Here is a 21,736-nt window from a genome sequence, read left to right as displayed (position 1 = left end):
AGGTTTATATAATTTCTTAAAACTATTATAAATTGGAAACTCCACGATGTGGGACTAAAAAATTTCATTCACAAAATAAAACAATAAATTATAATTTTTTATTAAAATTTTAAAAAATTATTTTTTATTAATCGTTTTCCAACAACTATAGACAGAAACACGGCGAGTGGACTGATCTTCTTCATTCTTCTGCGAAACTTCTCGAACCATCTGCCCAGTTCCCTGCCTTGCCTTACAGGTTTTTTCTTTTTCAGTCATTAATTTCTACGATTTATAAGATTTTTTTTTTAAAACCCTAACACTAAAGTTGTTTTATACCTGCAGAGAAACTTAGATCTATTAGAAACGTTATCAAAGAAGCTTAAATGTACCAACTGAAGTTCCTGCAGAATCTGCCACCAGGTTTCTTTTTAATTTTCTTGGATTTTTTTCTATTCCGGGCTGATTCTTATTTGGAGAACTGAGTTAAGTTGTAAATTGTGTTAAACAGGCTGTTAGCGCGCCGAACAACTTGCACGCGATCTCAAGTCTTTTGAGTTAAAGGTGACATTTGAAACTGGTCTTTGGATTTTGCTTTTTTACGAGTTTAGTAATCCTCCATTTTCTTTTGCTGGATTTTGATTGTCGCTTTAGGGTTAGAAATGTGTATCCTAGAACATTAAATTTCTGCATTAATGTGTTATAACTGGTAGCTAGGTCATTACCTGGAAATTCCAATTCAAATTGGCTCGATTTGATTGACCATGTCCAGTTCCTAGTTAGTCAGGAAAGGACTTTACCCTCTCCCTCTGCCTTTTCTTTCTATCACTCTCTTGACAGAAAATTATACTTTGAATATTGAAGATCCTTTGAGCAGCAGATGAGCAAATGTTAGAAACATGATTTCACCAAGAAGAGTTCTTTCGATGGAAGCAGAATTTCACAACTGAAATTCTGAAAGCAAACATAGTTTCTCTCTTATGCAACCACTTTTACTGTTTATACTTAACAATACGAGATTTTGAACTTTGCTTGCTTCTGTAATGCGAGGAGAAACTGTACGGAATATTATAGTTTCTGAATGATTTAGAATGTGTGGATGGACAACGAGTATAATTTTTAGATGTTTGACAAGACTCTTGAGGTAAAATGAGTCTTTGTAGTGCTATAGGTCCCTGAAAATGCCATCTTCTCGTTCAACAATCTTTACCTCCACCAACAGAATGTAAATTACTGCTGCTTTTACTGGTGTCCTATCCTTTGACTTTTCAATGCATTATTGTTTTTGTAAGGGGAGGATGGTTGATAGACCTATTGGCAGTTATATATCTTTCCTTTACTCTTATTATGTTTCTCACTCTAATTATCTTTTTGTATTTTTGAAGACAAAATTTGAGGATGTCTTCCCCGCTGAGGCAACAAGTGTCGAAGAGTATTTGCAGCAGGTAGTTTTTGTGCCACTTAATGCTTAATGTACAGTGCCCATCATTTTAGTCAATAAATTTCCTATCGCTTCCTGGAACTGTTCAGTTTTTTTTTGTTTCAAACTCAAGCACATGCAATTTTTAGATCGCATTACAAGTTTTAACTGAAGTTCTCACTGTTGTATTTTGCTGTCAATCCTGCTAAGTGTTTTTCTAAAATTGAATTGTTTTACAATTAAAATGGAACCATTTAGACATTTCCCATGTGGTAGTCTAGAATCTTATGTGCATCTTTGTGAGTATGGTTTGTGGGAAATATAGGGGTATCAGCTAACCCCCCATTTTTTGTAGTGCGAGCACTAGCAGAGAACATGTGACAAGGGAACAACTTAGTTCTGTGGATTTTAGGTGAAAATCAATTAGATCTCGGTAATTCGAAGTAAGCCTTCAATAAAGGCTGGAAAAGTAACTCTGCTTGGGCGACAACTATTCACAGCTTTCATGCCTCCTTATTAGTGTGCCCACTTACAATTACTTGGTCATATGCCCGAATCTCATAAATGTCTAGCAGAGAACATGTGACGAGGGAACAACTTAGTTCTGTGGATTTTAGGTGGAGATCAATTAGATCTCGGTAATTCGAAGTGAGCCTTCAATAAAGGCTGGAAAAGTAAATCTGCTTGGGTGACAACTATTCACAACATTCATGCCTCCTTATTAGTGTGCCTACTTACAATTACTTGGTCATATGCCCGAATCTCATAAATGTCTAGAAGCTTTGGATATATGAACGATTACGAATACCACAGACAACCTTAATTACAGATATTGGGAACTGGTTGTATGTAACAGAAAAAGAAGCACTAATAAAGTGTTCCAATTTGAACTTGTGTTCCTTGCTTGCTAGTTATTGAACTTAATAGTGTAAGTTAAATTATTTTCTGTCATGCTCCTATAATCTCAAATTAGTTAGCACATTCTTCTGGAGTTATGCTATACCCATGCATCTTTGTCCGTAGAAAATACTCTCCCTACCTTCCTTGACAACGTGTTGTTTTTGTATGTGATTTGCATATCAGGTTCATGAAATGACCATGCTCACAGCTATTCAGGAGGCTCAGAAGGATAACGTTAGAAGCTTTAATGATTACATGGTGCAAGTTTTGGAGGTTTGTATGCTCCAATGTTTACTGTACCTTGGTTGCATCGATACATTATCAAGCTATTTCATTTGGGTGGTTTTAATTGTGCATGGGCTATAATTTTTTGTCCTTTGCTTTCTTCTTATTTTCTTGAAGTTTTCCATATGCTCATACAGTTTTAGTGTCTGACTGTTAAAGAGAACGGAGCCTACAGTTGAATCTAAATCATAAATTCCTTTGGTCACTAAATTAATTTCCCATGTTGGAGAGAAAGAGAGGATTTTTTAGGAGTTCATGGGTCTATACATATGTTCACAGTTAGCCATAGTCGTTCTTTTGCTGTGTTCTCTTTGTTAGTAAAGTGCCTAAACACTTTGAACGACTGACCTTTAGAGAGTAGAGAAACCAACTATATGATATCCCCGAGCAAGAAATAAATTTTAGTTTCAGATTTCAGAATATATCAGGGTAAATTTCTTTTATCCTCCTCCATTATATTATCAAGCTTAATATGCGGATTTGATGTTCAACAGGACTGGCAAAAGGAAAAGTGGGATTTTCTTCAAGGCTTGAGTCGGCTTTCTACACTTCCCAGAGCAAGCGGTAGTGTAGGCACAGTGATTAATCGTCCTGGTGAAATGGCTTCCATTACTTCTAGTCCAGGGGTTTTTACTGGTACCAGGCATGCTCGTACCTTCAGCAAATAATAAGCCTACCCTCGGAATGAAGGCTTCTATATATGCTGAGGTTGTTAGGATACTAAATGACGCAAGAGAATGAGCCTTTCCAGTTGAGCTTTATTTCTTCTAGTATTCATCAGGTATTATATCCAACTTATTATGGATTGGGTATGGGTGCGTGCAGTCTTAACAACCAGTTGGACTTTCGCACCCATTATATTATGGATACTTATGAAAAAAAAAGGTGAATGTAAGTATTTTTAATAGCCCCACTATCTTCATAAGGGCTTGAGTTTGAGAGGTAAATCCAAGCCCTTGAGTTTTCTTGATCAGTCACTAATCACTAATCAAGTCATTTTTGTTTCGTTATGCAAGGTTCTAATTATAAAAGAAATCCATTGATTCATTCTCATCCAATCCGTCCATCCATTTGATGTTGGATTGAATGTGGATGTCAAATGTGAAATCCATCTTGTATTGGATGAGGCAAAAATTGGCCCCTCCGGACCATACTTAGTGTAGGGGTTTTTGAGTTGGTTGATCACCTTATTCTTCCTTTTGGTTTTGGGTTTGTTGAACTTTGCTGATTTCCTTGCTTTTCAACATAGTGTTATAATTTCCAATAAATTAAAGAGATCAAGCCCCAACAATCATCTGTAACCCCAGCACGGGCATCAGACCGAGCAAGCAACGCAACCAGGCTTTACTGATGAAGAAAGTTTGGCAAGTTCAGGCAGATGAGGAATCAATATGGGCCACCATGAGCAGAGACAAGTATCTAAATGGACACAAGCTTCTCTCAGGGCCCATACAAAAACCAAAGGCATCGACAAGCCCGCTGTGAAAAAGTTTAACTAACCAAGCTTCTTTTTTGCAGGAACACAGTTTCTCAAGAATTGAGAATGGCCAACATACATCAATCTTACAAAACTGGATAACGCACCAATCCAACCATCTCATACACCCACCCCACCCAAAATCCAAGTATCAGCTCTCATAGACAATGAAACAAATACTTGGAACCTTAGAACTACTACACAACATGTTCCACACCAACACAGTCCAACACATCAGCAACATTCACTTACCAAAATATCCAGTTGGTACCATCATTTGGCCACACTCAAAAAATGGAGAATATACCTGCAAATCAGGATACAACCTTCTCATCACACAACAGCAAGCCAAACCCAACAACATCCAAAACACCCTATCAAACCAAATACCCCACCACAACCAAATCCCAATACCCACAAATTCGGCACCATCTTACTCAATACCACACCCCACTATTCCCCCAAAAGTTTTCAATACCATTTGGAATCTTAATTGCCCACCAAAAATCAGGCTTTTCATATGGAAAGCTATCCTTCAAGGACTTCCAACCTTCAATACCCTAGAACATAGGCACATCACCCATACCAGCACTTTCCCACAATGCAACAGCGCACTAGAAACGGCATCACATATTCTCTTCCAATGCGCTGTGGCTTCACAAGTGTGGCACATCATCACAGACCAGATTCATCAGGCCAACATCCCAACCCCATCAAACCAAACAAATAACCCGAGAAACCAAAAACCCAATTCAATCAAAACAACACTAGGAGACAACATCTCACATTCAACAAAGACCATCTACGGCTTTACAATGTGGCACCTATGGTAGCTAAAAATCACGTAGTCTATCAAAGGCACACCCAAACACCGATTCAAATAACTCAACTCATCAACACAACGGCAAAAAAATACGCATGGGCGCAATCACATACATTACCGGTACTACCAGATCTACCACAAGGAATCCAACAAGCAGCAAATCGTGAAACAACAACTATCATGGTAGGATGGGAGCCGCCAACACACAACTGGATTAAAATCAATACAGATGGAGCAACTAAAGGAAGTCCAGGACCGGCAGGAGCAGGAATAATATGCAGGAACGACAAAGGAGAGATTCTAAGGCAATGTCAGCACCAGTAGGTATTACAAACTCAACAACGGCGGAAACATGGGGTCTACTTTTAGCAACAAAAATCGCAGTACAACAACTATGGACCAAGGTCAGATTTGAAATGGAAAGGCAATAATCCAACTACAAAAACAGCAGGCACAAGATCAACCATGGTACATCCAAGGAATGCAAACAGAAATCAAAAGCCTCATGCAGCAAATCCCGCAGAAAGAGATCGACCATGCCTACAAGGAAACAAACCAAACAGCTGACGAACTCGCAAATGAAGCAGTAAGACACCAGGCACAACACCCAACCTGCCATACAACACAAATTTGGCAGCATGTATGCCCAACTTTTCTTTTAAACATTGTACAAGCAGATGTTAGGGGAACAAAATTCCCAAGAATTGTAAACCTTTCCTGAGTTTAATGAATCGGTTACCACTTTCAAAAAAAATAAAAAATCTGTAACCCCAGCATGTAACTCACACGAAAAGGTTCCAAGTCGCTGCGCTCTTAACCCAGGACTACACGGATCAAGATATCCACAAATGTTCACCAAGAGTCCAAAACTGGGGTATGGGGACCTACGTGTATTAAAATTTTAGCTTTCATGGGAGACAGCAGTCCGGGAGTACGTCCATCCCACAAAAATCGGGAGTACATCCACCAACCTAATCATTGATAAGCAGGTACACCCATATGACATGGCAAACCTCTTTTTTAATACTGATGTTCGGAAGATATCTGTGTTTTGCACGCAAAAAGTAGCAAAACAAAGTCCACTGCGTAGTACAGTAGCCATTGGATCCTAGTTGTCCTTTGAGATCTTTGCGAGCTTTAAGCGGGGAAATTTTTAGAATATCCGGGTCGTTGATTTTGAACACTTGGATGAACTGACTTGTACTAGTATTGTGGAACTGGAGAGTGGATGAGATCCCTAGGTGGTCCCAACATTGTATAATAACGTTGACCCATCAAAGTAAAAGACAAACTGCAGCTTGACCTGGTCATACACGTGGGTATAATGCAAGGCTTTCTGAACACGTGGAAGTGAAACTTTAGCTTCAACTACACAGTTGCCTCTAAAATGAAAATCCTTTATCTTTTCGAAGTGGGGACGTGCAAAGAAAGAAAGGAAACTAAGAGGTGAAAAACGAGGAAACTTCCAAGTTCCAACTACTGAATTAAATTTCTTTCTTTTTCATTAAATGATAACTTTAACTTTACAGACCCAAAAATGATTTACTAGGGAAAATATCTTTTTCCAGTATATACCAAGAAATTTACCATTATTATATCATCATACATGGACAAGTAATTAATAGCACATGTCACTCTAAGATAAAAACTCTAAACAAACAACCTAAAAGCAATCTCTCTCCCATTGAAATGGTACCCACTGCTAGCTATTGAGTGGCGGGTCCTATTTTAGTATGAGACGGTTGTGTTTAGGTTGTTTTTGATGTTATTTGTCCAGAATCATTGACTCTCAAGGAGTGGGGAAGTCATTGAGTGACAAAACGTAGGCATCAATTTTATTTAATGATATATAGAGAGAAAAAATATCGTTCATGAATCAACATTTAGAGTTCTTTTATCTGGGACTAGCGAGTTGAATTTTGTTTAGTTTTTGTCATAGACGTTGAATAAAAATACAATGTTAAACATCATAGAATTCGGATTATTGATACCAACATCTAAAGGTCTTCATTGATAGCATCCGATAAATCGAATGACTATATTGTATTGGAGACGATTTATAATCATATTTGATTAATAAGAAAGATAGATTGAATTACGGGACAAACTTGAGAATATATACCCAGACTCGATTCTCTCTTCTCAACATTAATGTCACACGTACATACTGCACACACACAGCACATTCACAACTCACACACTCTATGTTATTACCCTCCCTCAATCTTAAGTGGTCTGTAAAAGACAACTTGATATTGCATTCACAACTCACACACTCACACACAAACCGGCAAGTAATAAAGCAGTAAATACCAACAGTAGAAACACCCAAGTTGGGAACTAAAAGCTGCAGGCAGGGTTACAACATGTCACAGACAAAAAACAAAATATAGTTTAAACCTTCACCAACATCACTTTCTCCCCTAGAATCACTCATTTCAAATAATCCTGAGTTTTTCCTCAAAACTCACCTCTTTCTTCTCCACAACACAAAAACACAATTTTTCTTTTATCAAAATTTGATCCCAAAGTCTGATTTTAATCCACCCAAATTAATTAACAGCTAATCAACACTTAATTAACACTAATGATTTGGGTAGTTTAGCCATTTTGTAAAAGCTGAGATAAGGGATAACCCCCAATTACTATTTCATGACCTTCTTTTGTCCTGTAGCTAAGGGGGGCCGATTATTTTCCATGGCCCCCAATTAAGCGGTGGTGTTTTGGTATTTTTGTGAAGGCTCCATATAAGAAGCCTACGGCCATGTCTACAACAACAGCCTAGAATGCTTAATGATTATTAATTATCAAGAGTGTCAATTAATAATATTCCCTTCCTTTTAACATTATCCTTTTATCCTTTGCATGTGTTGACTGCACTAACAGATAAACTTGGCATACAATGCATAACTTTGTGAATTATCGTTGTTGGGCACACATTCCGCCCTCCATATTATCGTTGCAATTGTATGAGTGAATTTGTGGGTCTAATAAATGGGAAATATGAGGTGAAGCCTCAAGCTGTGAAGTGCTACTTGAGAAGCTGAGAGGACGAGGCTAACTAATTTTAATATAGGGACCACCTTTCATCTAGAATTTCAATCCACCGTGGGGGAGTATGTGGCTAATTTGACCTGACTGTCAAAACATGCTGAGATTACTTTCGCTGCGGAGACAAAGCTAACCATAACCTAGCCATATATGTGAACACATTGATCACGAAGGCATCAGAATGCTCACCACCTATCATCATAATATAGAATAATTTGTGATGATGATATCTTAGTGTTGATTCTTTGGCTCAAAACCTTCGGGTTTATCACAGCCTCATCCAACGACTCCATGCAGGGTGTTTGCGCACGGGATATAGATAAACACAGAAAACAAAACATACAAGTAAAGATCCACGGGGTTAGACAGATATAAAGTGCTGAAATGTAAACAAGACCGAGGTTTACGTGGTTCAACACTAAGGCCTACGTCCACGGGGTTTGTTGTTTCACTATGTTCTTCACGGTTACAAGAGTAGTCGAATGACTTTTGGGTTTACATGTATTTTCCCTTCTAAAGGATTAACTTACACTCGTAATCTTTCTCTCTCCTTTCCTTCCTCTCTTTCTCCGATCCCCCTTTCCTCTTGGTGGAGAAGGGGTATTTATAGGGTTAGAGTGTGGGACCCATCTCTGAAGGCCGTTGGAACCTTATCTTCTAGTGTCTTGTGTCCATCACGCAGATATCTGCGTTTGCCACTTGATCACGCAGAGGCATCCTCGCTCGTCCCACGGATTGATCGACACGTATACTGCTCAGAGTGTTTAATGAGGGTGGTTGAGATGCCTGCTCGTGTCAGACAAGTGTCTTCTGCCCCTGTCACGTCCGTGTCAGCTAACTTTCTCTCCACCGTTGATCTTAGCTTCTTTTGGGATGAGATAAAGTAACTCCTTGGGGTTTATTTGGTGTTCCGTAGTACATCGTATTTTGATGTCTTGGCCTGCCTGCTTTCCACGTATTTATACACGTGTCTGATGGTGAGATATATGTATACACAATTTGCCCCTTTTCTTCTGGATTGAATGTTTAATGGGTGCACTGAAGAAAACAGTCGTTGCACATTCTTCTATCTCTCCTAATAACTTTTCCTAGATACTTGGGCACGTCTTTTATTTGTGCATTAACTGCTCATGTAACGGGCACGTTTCCCATTCCTCCATTAATTTCTCTCTTTCTTTCGGGTATATTAAGGATAAAACTAAAATTAATTTCATTCTTCCTAAACATTCTCTCAATTTTAATTCTTCGTTCTTCAGCCTTTAAATTCTCTGTCAGTCTTCATTCTTCAGCCCTTAAATTCTCTGGCAGTCTTCATTCTCCAGCCCTTAAATTCTCTGTCAGTCTTCATTCTTCAGCCCTTAACTTCTCTGTCAGTCTTCATTCTTCAGCCCTTAAATTCTTTCCATTGAGCATTAATCACACTTGCCTCCTCTTTATTTCTGATTTGTTCTTTCTGCTGCTGTTTTTGCTGGTAAGTTTTTCTTTTCTTTGTTTCCATGGTTTTACGCTATGTTGATTTGTAAATTTTCTGCTACTGTTGTTCCTTGTTTGTGATGAAGAAGTTCTTTCAATGCTTGCATGCTAGTTTGCCCCTGTTCTTCGTCTTAAATCAAGGAGGCCATTGTTAGGGTAGGGATTTTATGGAATTTTGATCATGTATGCTAATTTTAGGGTTTCTGTGTTATCGTGTGTGGATTTCTATTTATGTGGTTTTTTGATCGTTGGTAATGTCCTTGAGTTTTTTTTTGACTTGTTTATGCTTAATCTTTTCGCAGCCATGTCTGACCGTCCGCGGCTTCCTTATCAGAATCCTGGTTCTGGTCTATCGAGATCTCCTCCGCGTAGAGAGTCTCAAGATGATGTTCGTAGAAGTCGAGTTTCTTCTGGGGCGAAGGCCTCATCTTCTAGGGAAGAGGTTCCTTCGACCAATCCTTCTGGGTCTCGAAGAGTTGTTGATCGCGCGGTGTCTCGTCCGCGGGATGGTATTAGGAGTACGCAGTCACCGACCCGTGCTGTCTGTTTTGATGTTCCTCCCTTACGTTCTGTAGAGCCCGAGCGTCTGCCGCCCCCTCCTATAAGTTCATTTAGAGGGAAGAATACCAAAGGTAGTGTTCCGAGGGTTGAGTCTTCAAAGAATCCTTCTTTGAAGAGAAAGGCTTCCGAGGCTTTCGTTGGTTCATCCGGCCCAGCCGAGGAGGATGAGGCTGCCCCATTGATACGCAGCGTTTCGGTCAGTAAGAAAAAAGTAACGTTCAAGCACATTGATCTCGAGATTTCCAAGGAAAAGCATGAGCTTCAAGCCTTCGAAGTTCGTTTCTATGCCCCTGAGGATGATATTACTTATGAGCTTATCTCAAAGTATGAGTTCGATGAATTTCATTTGTTGACCACGGTTGGTGCGTTCGAAGCTGGTCTTATGCTGCCGTTGTACAAGTCAGGTAATTCCTTCTACTATGATGTGCTTGCTAGTCGTGAAGTCTCTTCCACCAATACTCACAGCCGTTCTGTATCGCAACTATCGGGGAATTATCTCCGCGCCCTGAAGGAATGCTATCTGCGGAGTAAGGGGGAAACGACAATGACTTGTTACGTTCCCAATCCCGCGGAGAAGGAATGGTATACTCCTGAGAATTTCAATAACTCCTTCGGTGATTACGTCAACAGTAGGAACCGTAAGCCGTGGAGTGTCAGCCTCCGGAATCTCGCTGCTCCTCGGGGCGAAATTCGTTTGTTAAATGAGTTCAGCGATGCCAAGCTGAAGTATGTTCCCGGCACGGAGGGGTCTAGTCAGCGGAAACTTTTCCCGGCCCGCGAGAGGATCAAGCGCGACCATGACTACGAGTGGCACGCTACCGTTATCGAAGTGGTTGGTCCATGGGCGTACGGTTGGATTCCTGGTCCCCGCGGTTGGCGTCCTACTGAGAGTAGCAAGCCGCGTGAATCTCCTCCTGCACGTTATGGAGATTTCTGTCCCTGGCGTTTAAATTTCGCAGGTATGAATTTTCCTTATGCCCTCGACGTTGTGGAGGGAGACGAGGAGGAAGGTTCTGGTGCTATACTTCCACCGAGGAGTGCCTCGACTTCTCAGGTACGCGGATTCTAGCCGCTTCTCTTTCTTTTAGAAATTCGACTGTTCGGGAAAAATAATTCTTTTGGTTTTCAGGTGTCGAAGAAGAAAAAGATTAAGCCGAAGCAGTCTTCTACCATTGTGATGGGTGAGGCTGAGGCCCATGAAGAAGTTACAAGTCCGGTGAACGAAGAGTTTGCTGAGGATGAGGAGATTACAGATGGGGAGGAACGTACTGGTACTTCCCCTATCAATGTTGAAGAAGAGGTCCGTGCGGGTCAAGATGGTGATGAAGGGAGAAACAACGCCGGTGTTATTGGTGATATTTCTGTCCCTGTTGAGGATGCCACGGAGACTCTCCCCACCCTTTATCAAGAGTTTTCTTTTGATCGTCTATATTCTACAGGGGAGTTTATGGATGATGCCCTCGATTTTACTGAGGACTTATCTCTACTGTCCCCCAATGATGATTGGGATGTCCTCGGGGGTGCTAGTAACGGAGACGCTGCTGTTCAAGATGGTGGCGCGGAGGAGTATGGTGCGCATGTGGATGCCGACATTTGTGCTGATGGGGCCGCGTCAGAAAAGGGGAAGTCGGTGATTGATTCGCCTGCTGTGGATCTCCCTCATTCGCCGACATCTGAGGGTGAGGACGCCATAGTGGATTGGCTCAAAGAAAAGAATCTGCTATTTGTCCCTCATCCCGCCCCTGTTGTTGCTGGTGAAAAGGATTCTGATGCGTATACCCGTCGTATGATGGAAATGTCTTCCAAGGCGCGGGTGTCTGAAGCCTGGGGAAGAAATTTGAGTGTTCCCGAAGCTACCCTTGTGTCGGAGCCTCCTACTTCCATTGAAGATATGATGGCCATAGCCGACGGGTATCAATATGGCTTTCCTCAGTAGCGTGTCTTGGAGGTAAATTTTCGTACGTACTTCTACGTGACGATCCAATTCTTCGGTGAAATAATATTTTTCGTCTTGATGTGTAGATGATGAGGAGTGAGCATTGTAACCACGTTCTGTATCAGTTTTTCAAAGCGAAATCTCTGAAGCTCGAGGCTAAGCTTCATCACAGAGAAAAGGAATTATCTGCGGCTGAGGTGGAAATAGAAGAGATGAAGAAAAGCCTCAAGGAGAAAGAAAAGCTGGGTGAAGCGGAGGCCAGTCTTCGTTCAGAACTTGTTGTTGTTCGCGCTGAGTTAGAGCAAACTCGCGGCCAAGTTTCAGCTTTCACAGGTTTGGTTCTTTTTTTTTTCTTTTTCCCTCGCAGTGTGTCGTCATTCTTCTATTTCGTAGTTCTGTCTGAGTCTCCCAACCCTATCTCCAGTGGGTGGTGTCCCCGAGTTGATATGGCTTCGAAACGAAAGGGCACGGCAGAAATCTTGTGTTAAAGAACTTGTTCAGAAAATTAAAAGTGAAGCCAAGAAATGGGATGCTCGGGCTAAGGTATGGCGCGCAAGGCATGTTCAGATGGTCGACATGCAAAATCTGTATAACCATGACCGTGCTTTATTTAATGGTACGCTGTTGTGGACACGTGATAGTCTGCGGGAATCCCGTGAGCGTACTTCTTTGTTGGAGTCTAGGATACAACTACTGGAAGAGGAATTACAAAAGGCTCGATCCCTCCCTTTTGCAGGAGTGGAGGATAGTGCGCGGTATCTGATCATAGAAAGGGACAATGCCCGTGCCGAAGCCAACGCTCCAAGCAAGGCCCTTGCCGCGTCCCGTGTTGAAGTAGCTCGTCAGGCTGAGTCTGAGAGGAATCTTGAAGTGTGTATGTACAGATTGAGCAAGGGGGTATCAGAGATAAACAAAAGAAGTCGACCACCTTCGTCATATGGATTCGATGAAGCAGGTAGAATTAGATGCCAGACAATTTACTCTCACCAACCTTCAATTAGATTATAAGAAATTATCCGCGGAATATGATCATCTTGATGAAGCGCGAGATGCGGTTGTTAATGAGTATGAAGAAGCTTTGGCTTGTGTCGAAGGTATAACCCTATTCCATCGAGTGTGATTGTGTTTTTTCTGTGCTAACTCCCTGGTGTTGTCTTTTTCAGAACTCGAGGGACAACTTCGCGTTTCAAATGAAAAACTTGAAAAGGCTCAATCTTCCTTAGCGCAGCAGGAAGAACAGACTAAGCATTTTAAGAGTTTGGCGGCATCCCGCGACGAGGCCGTCGGTGCTGCTTCTAAAGAAGTGAGTCGTCTGTCTTCATTTTTATCCCAGGCCCAACAGCGGACGACATTTATTAAGCACAAGGCTCGGTGTCAATTGGCTGAGGAGACGAACAAGATGCTAGAGAAGATAGAACTTGGCCTAAAGAACGAGCATGGTCTTGTGAAGAATTATCCGCGTCGTCCAGTTCCTGCTGCGTTGCCTGGCTCCTCGGGACCCTCATCTGGTGGGAGCGTCCCTTCAAGTCTTCGGAACGATCCTGCTGATGGGGCGGCATCATCTAGGTAGATACCGCTGCATTTTGTAGAGACTGCAGCGGCATTATCCTTCCACTTTTTGTAATCATGTAAAAAGAATATTTTTTGCTAGTATCATGTAAAGGGAATATTTTTTGATGTGTACTCTTTCTTGAATTGGCCTTTCACTTTTTGTAATCGTCCTTTACGAAATGGATCCTTTTCTTGATATACCTGCAATGTTGGTTTGTTTTTATTTTAAGCATTGTGATGAAAAACTCTAAAAATAAAAAAGGATTTTAAGTGTTTGGGTGCGATCCCGAAGGGATGTACCTTCGTGATCGGCTTGAGACCTGTCTCCCCGCTGGCGAACCCTTGGCCAGAGGATTCCCAGACGGTGGGGGCCGAGGCAACGTTCTAGGATATGGGGTTCAAAAATTTACATACACCCATTCCGTCGACCCGTTGCCTTAAGATTGGTTGGGTATCTCTTTCTGCTGGGTGCCTTCCCCCTGGTCTTACACTTATGGACACTGACGGGGGAGCCCTGAGAGATTGTAGATTAACTACTTTCCCCAATATTGTCGATAGGTTTAGTGGATACATAGAAATCTTGTTGATTGATAGGTTGAGGCCTGCAATTCCTCGTCCAGAGATAGAAACACGTAGAGTGGTCACACTCCCTTCTTCTTCTGGTACCCTTCACACAGTTGCAAGGCTGCGTTGCCCCTATAGGAAGTATGGTTTGAGCCACTTAGCATTCCAATGATGTCGGAGGACTTCGCCTTTCATATTACGAAGGTAGTAGGAGCCGCTTCCCGCAATATCATGTATTATAAAAGGTCCTCCCCACGTAGGTGCTAACTTTCCCCATATCTTCTCTCGTTGATACTGTGGGATTGTTCTTAACACATACTGCCCTTCTACAAAATTCCGGAGCTTTACCTTTTTGTTGTACTCCCTTGCAAGTCTTCGTTGGTAATTTTCCATCTTCTGCAATGCTGCTTCCCTTCTTTCTTCTAGGTCGTCCAATCTCTCTAACATCATGTCTGTTGTGAGATTTTTCTCCCACGCTTCGTTCTTTGTGGTTGGCATGAGTATCTCTGTAGGGATGACTGCTTCAGATCCATAAGTGAGAAGAAACGGGGATTCCCCCGTGGCGGATCTTCGTGTTGTCCTGAATGCCCATAACACATTGTGCAGCTGTTCACACCATCTCCCTTTATGCTCGTCTAATTGTTTTTTGAGTATAAGGGCGAGGGTCTTATTGGTATCTTCCGCTTGCCCGTTGCTTTGAGGGTATATGGGGGTGGACTTGTTCTTTCTTATCTTAAAAGTATCGAAGAGCATGTCTATATTTTTCCCCTGTAATTGTTTACCATTATCAGATATAATTTCAGCGGGTATACCGAATCTGCAAATGATGTTCTGGAATATGAAAGTAAACACATCCACATCTCTGATCCTGGCCAAGGCCTTAGCCTCCACCCATTTACTGAAGTAGTCCGTGGCTACTATCAAAAATCGTCTTTTCCCTGATCCTTCGATGAAAGGCCCGACAATGTCTACGCCCCATTTTGCAAATGGCCACGGGCTATCGACGGAGTTTAACATTGTCGCCGGCGCGTGGATCTTTTTAGCGAAGCGCTGACATTCTTCACACCGTCGGGACATCCTCGCGGCATCCTGTATCATTGTCGGCCAGTAATATCCTTGCGTTTTTGCTTTGTCAGCTAGTGATCTCATGCCGCTATGATTCCCCGCGTCACCATAATGGATATCATTTAGAATTCGATGCCCCTCTTTCCGGGACAAGCAACGTAGTAATGGTCTGAGGAAGGATTTCTTGTACAGGACCCCATCCCGAAGATCATATCTTCCTACTTTGGAGAGTATCTTCCTAGCTTGTTTCTGATCCGTAGGTAAGCTTCCTTTTTCGAGAAAGGCATGGATCATCACTCTCCAGTCATCTTCGTTGCTGAAGTCTTCGTCTTGATTTGCTTTTGACAGGATATCTTCTTCGTCAAAGTCGTTATGGATGTCTTCTCCTACCTGGTCTTCGATATTTTCTTCCACTGTATCTTGATTGGTAGCGAAGGAGAATTGAGATGCAATCGAAGGCTCGTATACCCTTGCCATTTTAATAGCTTCGACGTTTTTATCCCTCAGCATGGATGATATATATGCTAGGGCATCCGCGTGCCTGAGGTCCCTTCTGCATAAGTGCCGGAACTTGATGTTCGGGATTTGTGATGCCAATGTTTGGACCAAGGCCATGTAAGCTGAGAGGGTGTCATCGTACACATTATACTCGAGCCCTATTTGCCGTATGACAAGCTGTGAATCACTTGCCATCCTTACATCGGTTACCCCCATCTCTATTATTATACGGAGGGCATGTACGACAGCTTCGTATTCAACGATGTTGTTGGTATGCTCTTTGAATTATAACCTAAGTGCCTGTATAATCCTTTCTCCGGTTGGGGTGATGATGACAATGCATATTCCTGCTCCTTCCTTATTTTTGGATCCGTCGACGAAGACTTCCCATTGTCTTTGACTCGCAGGTTCGAGGATATCCATTGGATCCTTGTTTTCTTCTTCGGCTTCTGGTATTCCCTTAATCTCTTCGTCGTTGTCAAGGGGGAGGTCTGCTAAGAAATCCGCCAGAACTTGGGACTTCCGAGAATGTTGAATTTCATGAATGATGTTGAATTGGTCCAGATGGGTGTTCCATTTGGCTATTCGGCCCACTTTTCCCGTGCTTTTGAGGACTGCTTCCAATGGTGCTTTGCATGGGACCCTGACGAGGTGAGTTAGGAAGTAGGTTCTCAGCTTTTGAGTAGCCCATACCAATGCGAGGATGAGTTGTTCGATCTTGGTATAGTTCCTTTCTGCAAAATTGAGGGTCTTGCTGACGTAATAGATAGGTTGTTCTATCTTTGTATAGGTTTTGACCAACACTGCGCTGACTGCGTCTTCTGTTGCTGCTATGTACAATGCCAAAACCTCATCAGGATCTGGCTTCTGCAGGATCGGGATTGAGGCTAGGTGTTCTTTGATTTTTTGGAATGCTTCCTCGCATTTAGCGGTCCATTCGAACCTGCTCCCTTTTTTGAGAATATTGAAGAAATGTTTGCATTTGTCCGAGGATCGGGCAATAAATCTTCCCAAAGCTGTTGTGGATCCATTGAGTTTCTGTACTTCCCTTAAATTCTTCGGGGACGGCATCTCTACTATGGCCTGAATCTTTGCTGGGTCTACCTCGATGCCCCTTTTTGTTACCAGATACCCGGGGAATTTCCCCGAGGTGACACCGAAAGTACATTTCTCCGGATTCACTTTCATGTGATGTTTTCTCATTGTTTCGAAGATATTTCTCAGATCCTGGTGGTGATCTTTGCGCAGCTTGCTTTTGACGAGCATGTCGTCAACGTAGACTTCTAAGGTTCCTCCAATCCATGGCTTGAAGATAGCATCGACCATTCTTTGGTAGGTTGCCCCTGCGTTTCGAAGTCCGAAGGGCATTCTAGTGTAGCAATAAAGGCCGTGTGGGGTGTAGAACGCTGTGTGTGGCTGATCTTCTTCTGCCAGGGCCACTTGGTTGTATCCAGAATGTCCATCCATGAATGACAATTCTTCATATCCTTCTACTGCTTCTACCAGCTGATCTATGCTCGGCAGGGGATAGCTGTCCTTTGGACATGCCTTGTTGAGATTAGTAAAGTCGATGCATATTCTAACCCCTCCATTTTTCTTAGGAACAATGACCATGTTGGAGATCCAGGTAGGGTATTTGACTTCCTTGATAAATCCTGCGTCTAGTAGTTTCCGAAGTTCTGTTTCTACTGCCTCATGGTACTCTGGAGCTACTTTTCGTATTTTCTGCCTGAACGGGGGTGTGCCCGGTTTGATGCGTAGCTCGTGTTGGATTACTTTTGGGTCAATCCCCGGCATATCTCCTAGCTTCCAGGCGAACACATCCGCGTATTCCTTAAGTAATTTGGTCAAAGAATCTTCCATTCCTTCGTCCATTATGGTCCCTATTTTGATCATCTTCGGGCTTTCTTCCGTTCCTATGTTGATTTCTTTTACGGGCTCCACTGGTGTGAACACAGGCTTCGGATTTCCAAGGACTGGGACGTTCTTTAATTGCTATTTAGCGTGTTTCTGTTCTTCGCTGGTTGTTGAAGTACTTGTTTCTGTGCTTAGGACATTATCTTCTTTCGTCAAGCCCTTCCCTGTAGTTTCCTCGAGGAACAGGTCTATGGCCTTCTCTTTCGTGATTTCTTTATTTTTTACTCTTCGGGTTTTTCGCTGCTCTTCTTGCTCGTTGTTGATATGATCCTGAGTGGCCTGGCACTCTCTCGTAGTGACCCGATCTCCCTTGATTTCCATTACTCCTTCAGGTGTTGGGAATCTAAGACATTGGTGGTACGTTGCCGCAACTCCTTTGAGTTTATGTATCCATTTTCGTCCAATGATGGCGTTGTAGGGGGATGGGGTGTCCACCACACTGAATCGGGTTTCTAGTTTCATGGGCCATGCGTCGACCTGCAACACGATGTCTCCCAAGGGCTTCGTGGGTGTTCCATTGAATCCGTAGATGGTGTAATAAGAGGTCATTAACTGTTCATCATGGAGCTTCATCCGTTTGAATGCATCGTAAAATAGGACGTTTACGGATCTTCCCCCGTCTATGAGGATCTTTTTGAGGTTACATCCAGCTACTGGTAGTGTTAGGACCAAGGGATCGTTATGGTCTTCCATATCTTCTTCGATATCTTCGGCATCGAAGATGATAGGAGATTCCATCCACTCTTCGTGCTCGTCCACCTCTATCCCATCGACCTTATACAATTCGCAGCGGTCTTCGAATTGCTTCCGTAACCTCTTTCCTATCTGCGCTGTAAGTGAGGGCCCGGTGGCTTCGGAACACGAGATGGTGTTGATTGTGCGGTTTCCTTCCGGAAGTTGGACTGGTTTGGTTCGCTTGGATCTATCCTCGGTAATATCCTTTCGTACGTAATGTTTGAGCTCTCCCGCATCAATTAATTTTTGGATCATTATTTTAAGGTTCTTGCACTTTTCGGTTTGGTGTCCGTTGAAACAATGATATTCACAGTAATCTTTGGACTTCTCGGATCTCGGGGGCTGCTTTCCCTTAGACCATGGCCATTCCAGGTTTTCCCTCCCTTTGATCTCTCGTAGGATACGAGCATAGCTAGCGTTGAGTTTCGTGTAAACTTGATCTTCGAATTTTCGGTCACCTGTTCTTCGTTCATCCCTTCGTTCCTTCCTATCTTCGTGAGGTCTCTCCAATGAGCAACTCCTTTTGGCCCCATTGGTTTGTTCCGCTGAATTGGTGCGGTGAGATCTCTGCGGATATGCCCTCGGGTTTTCCCGTTGAATTTCTTCAAGTCGAGCGTGCTTTTCGATAATTATTCGAAGATCTCCCTCTGTCTTAGGCACGCTTCCATGAATCTCAACAAATAGGGGACTCATTCGGTCTAATCCCCATTTGTAGCAATTGATGCTTACCACTGGGTACACGCTGCCAATGGCTTGGAAGATCTTGTGCCATCTGTTAGTGTATTCCCTCGTGGTTTCCTTGTAGCCAATCGCTAGTGAAAAGAGCTTATCCATTCCGGTGTTTACAGTCTTGTTATACATGTATGTTCTTAAGAATTTCTCTGCGAGTTGGTCGTATGAGTGGATGGAGTCTGGTGGCAGATTATCAAACCATGATAATGCCGATCCCTTCAGGCTTGACGCGAAGTATCTGCAGAGTACGACGTCGTTCTGACCCCATCTAGCCAAGACACAGTTGTAATACCGAATATGTGCAGCAGGGTCGCTGGATCCATCATAGCATTCGAACGTTCGGACAGGGCATTTTAGTGGAATAGGGGTGTTGGCCAAGCGATGAGTTAAAGGCGTAGAGTTAGCTTCTCTCATGACCTCTTCTAACCTCCCCCCGCCTTGTCTATTTTTTAATTGCCTGATCTCGGCCATCATCTCATCTCGTAGCTTTTCCATCGCGCGGTGGTGCCCTAAGTTCTTTTGCTCGTTACCGTCTGATTCTCCGTCGTCATAATCCGGGTCGGATACGCTACTTCCCCTAGTCGCGTCTCCATTAACTGCTATGACGACTCTACGGTCTCGGTTTGGCTCTGGTGCTTTGGAATTTGCTTCATAAAGTTGTTGGCTGGTCTTCGTGCTTAGAGCAATCCGCTCCTTTAAATCTTGATTTTCTCTGGCCAACAGGGATACAACATCCGCGTAAACCTGCTGGCTCTTCTTCAATTCTTCAAGCTCAGCCATCAGTCGATGTGATTGGTTGGACCCTTGATTGGGAGTCCCAGCTCGTGCCACTACATCCATGGTGCCGCCTTCCTCTGCGGTCTGCACTAACGGTGGCAGAGGTTCAGCTTCGGTCGCTGGCATTTCAAAATCGGGGTGAGTGCCCCTCTGCGGTGCTAGAGCCGCCGGTATGGTTTGATTTTGATCATTTGTTGGTGGCATTCCGAAAGTTGGAAGGTGCACGGGTTGGAGCGTTCTGGATTCATCCACCCTTTCTCTTGGTTGATGAAGTTGATTCATAGCGCAAGTTTTGCTAGCCTCTGCAGCCTTCGGGACTACCGCAGCCGCACCGTACTTTGTCGCCGCTGCTCTGAGAGCCGTTGCTGCAACTGAATTAGCGTTCATAGGTGAAGTGATTTCCGCAGTATCTTGCTTTTGACTGGTCATTTTAGCTTTGTCTCCTTTCTGCTTGCTTCGGGTGATGACCGGGGTTGTCCTGGGTGTTTCCTTTGAGAAAGCTTTGGATTTTCCTGCTTCCTGCGTTTTTTCCATCACGGGTCCTTTTGTCGACAATGAGATCTCGCAGAAACTCGCCTTCCTTACTCACAATCCGTTCTTTCTGCATAAGGGAATTTCAAATAGCGAAAAACGGGAATATCCGCGTGAATCGGGTTAGTTTGCGAAATCGGGTTAGTTTGCGAAAGAAAAACGTAAATCCATGGATCAAAACAATAAATCTTTTCTAAGATAATGGGTGCGTTTTTGAATATAATGAAGTTAACAAATGATCTATTCGGTCCGAGCTAATAAATCAGAGCAATCATATGCCAGTTTAAGACGAAATCACAGGACAAGATAAATATTTTATCGGGACGAAGTCCCTGTTTCTAGCGCCAAATTATGAACACACTGATCACGAAGGCATCAGAATGCTCACCACCTATCATCATAATATAGAATAATTTTTGATGATGATATCTTAGTGTTGATTCCTTGGCTCAAAACCTTCGGGTTTATCAAAGCCTCATCCAACGACTCCATGCAGGGTGTTTGCGCACGGGATATAGATAAACACAGAAAACAAAACATACAAGTAAAGATCCACGGGGTTAGACAGATATAAAGTGCTGAAATGTAAACAAGACCGAGGTTTACGTGGTTCAACACTAAGGCCTACGTCCACGGGGTTTGTTGTTTCACTATGTTCTTCACGGTTACAAGAGTAGTTCAATGACTTTTGGGTTTACATGTATTTTCGCTTCTAAAGGATTAACTTACACTCGTAATCTTTCTCTCTCCTTTCCTTCCTCTCTTTCTCTGATCCCCCTTTCCTCTTGGTGGAGAAGGGGTATTTATAGGGTTAGAGTGTGGGACCCATCTCTGAAGGCCGTTGGAACCTTATCTTCTAGTGTCTTGTGTCCATCATGCAGATGTCTGCGTTTGCCACTTGATCACGCAGAGGCATCCTCGCTCGTCCCACGGATTGATCGACACGTATACTGCTCAGAGTGTTTAATGAGGGTGGTTGAGATGCCTGCTCGTGTCAGACAAGTGTCTTCTGCCCCTGTCACGTCCGTGTCAGCTAACTTTCTCTCCACCGTTGATCTTAGCTTCTTTTGGGATGAGACAAAGTAACTCCTTGGGGTTTATTTGGTGTTCTGTAGTACATCGTATTTTGATGTCTTGGTCTGCCTGCTTTCCACGTATTTTTCTATATACACGTGTCTGATGGTGAGATATATGTATACACAATATACTTACCGTATTGATTTAAATGTTCAGAATTTTATGGAAGTCTAGATGTGATTTGTAAGCCAAATACATATCATATTGGTACTCCTTTTTTCCAAATTAATACATACAAGGGTTTGCGGCGCAGCTTGTTGCGCGTTTCCCTATTACGTCAATGTAGTTTTTATAATGTGAAGAAATAAGATATAGATAAATACATACGAGAAAAAAAAACCCACATCATTCACATATATTTTATGCGAAAATAAAAGAAAAAAA

The 21,736-nt window shown here is 42.7% G+C and overlaps 1 long non-coding RNA gene across 1 annotated transcript; it reads left to right on the top strand.

The window, feature by feature from the left end:
* Positions 1–142: 142 nt before the first annotated feature.
* LOC113341222 lies at positions 143–4,448 on the top strand. Its single transcript, XR_003355832.1, has 6 exons — positions 143–238; positions 325–402; positions 491–543; positions 1,365–1,424; positions 2,483–2,572; positions 3,079–4,448. It is a non-coding gene; the product is annotated as an uncharacterized LOC113341222 (long non-coding RNA).
* The last annotated feature ends 17,288 nt before the right edge of the window (positions 4,449–21,736 follow it).

This window comes from Papaver somniferum, unplaced genomic scaffold (genome assembly GCF_003573695.1).
Source record: "Papaver somniferum cultivar HN1 unplaced genomic scaffold, ASM357369v1 unplaced-scaffold_26, whole genome shotgun sequence".
NCBI lineage: Eukaryota > Viridiplantae > Streptophyta > Magnoliopsida > Ranunculales > Papaveraceae > Papaver > Papaver somniferum.
The sequence above is the reverse complement of the archived record's forward strand: the minus strand, read 5'-3'. Positions and strand labels throughout refer to the sequence as shown.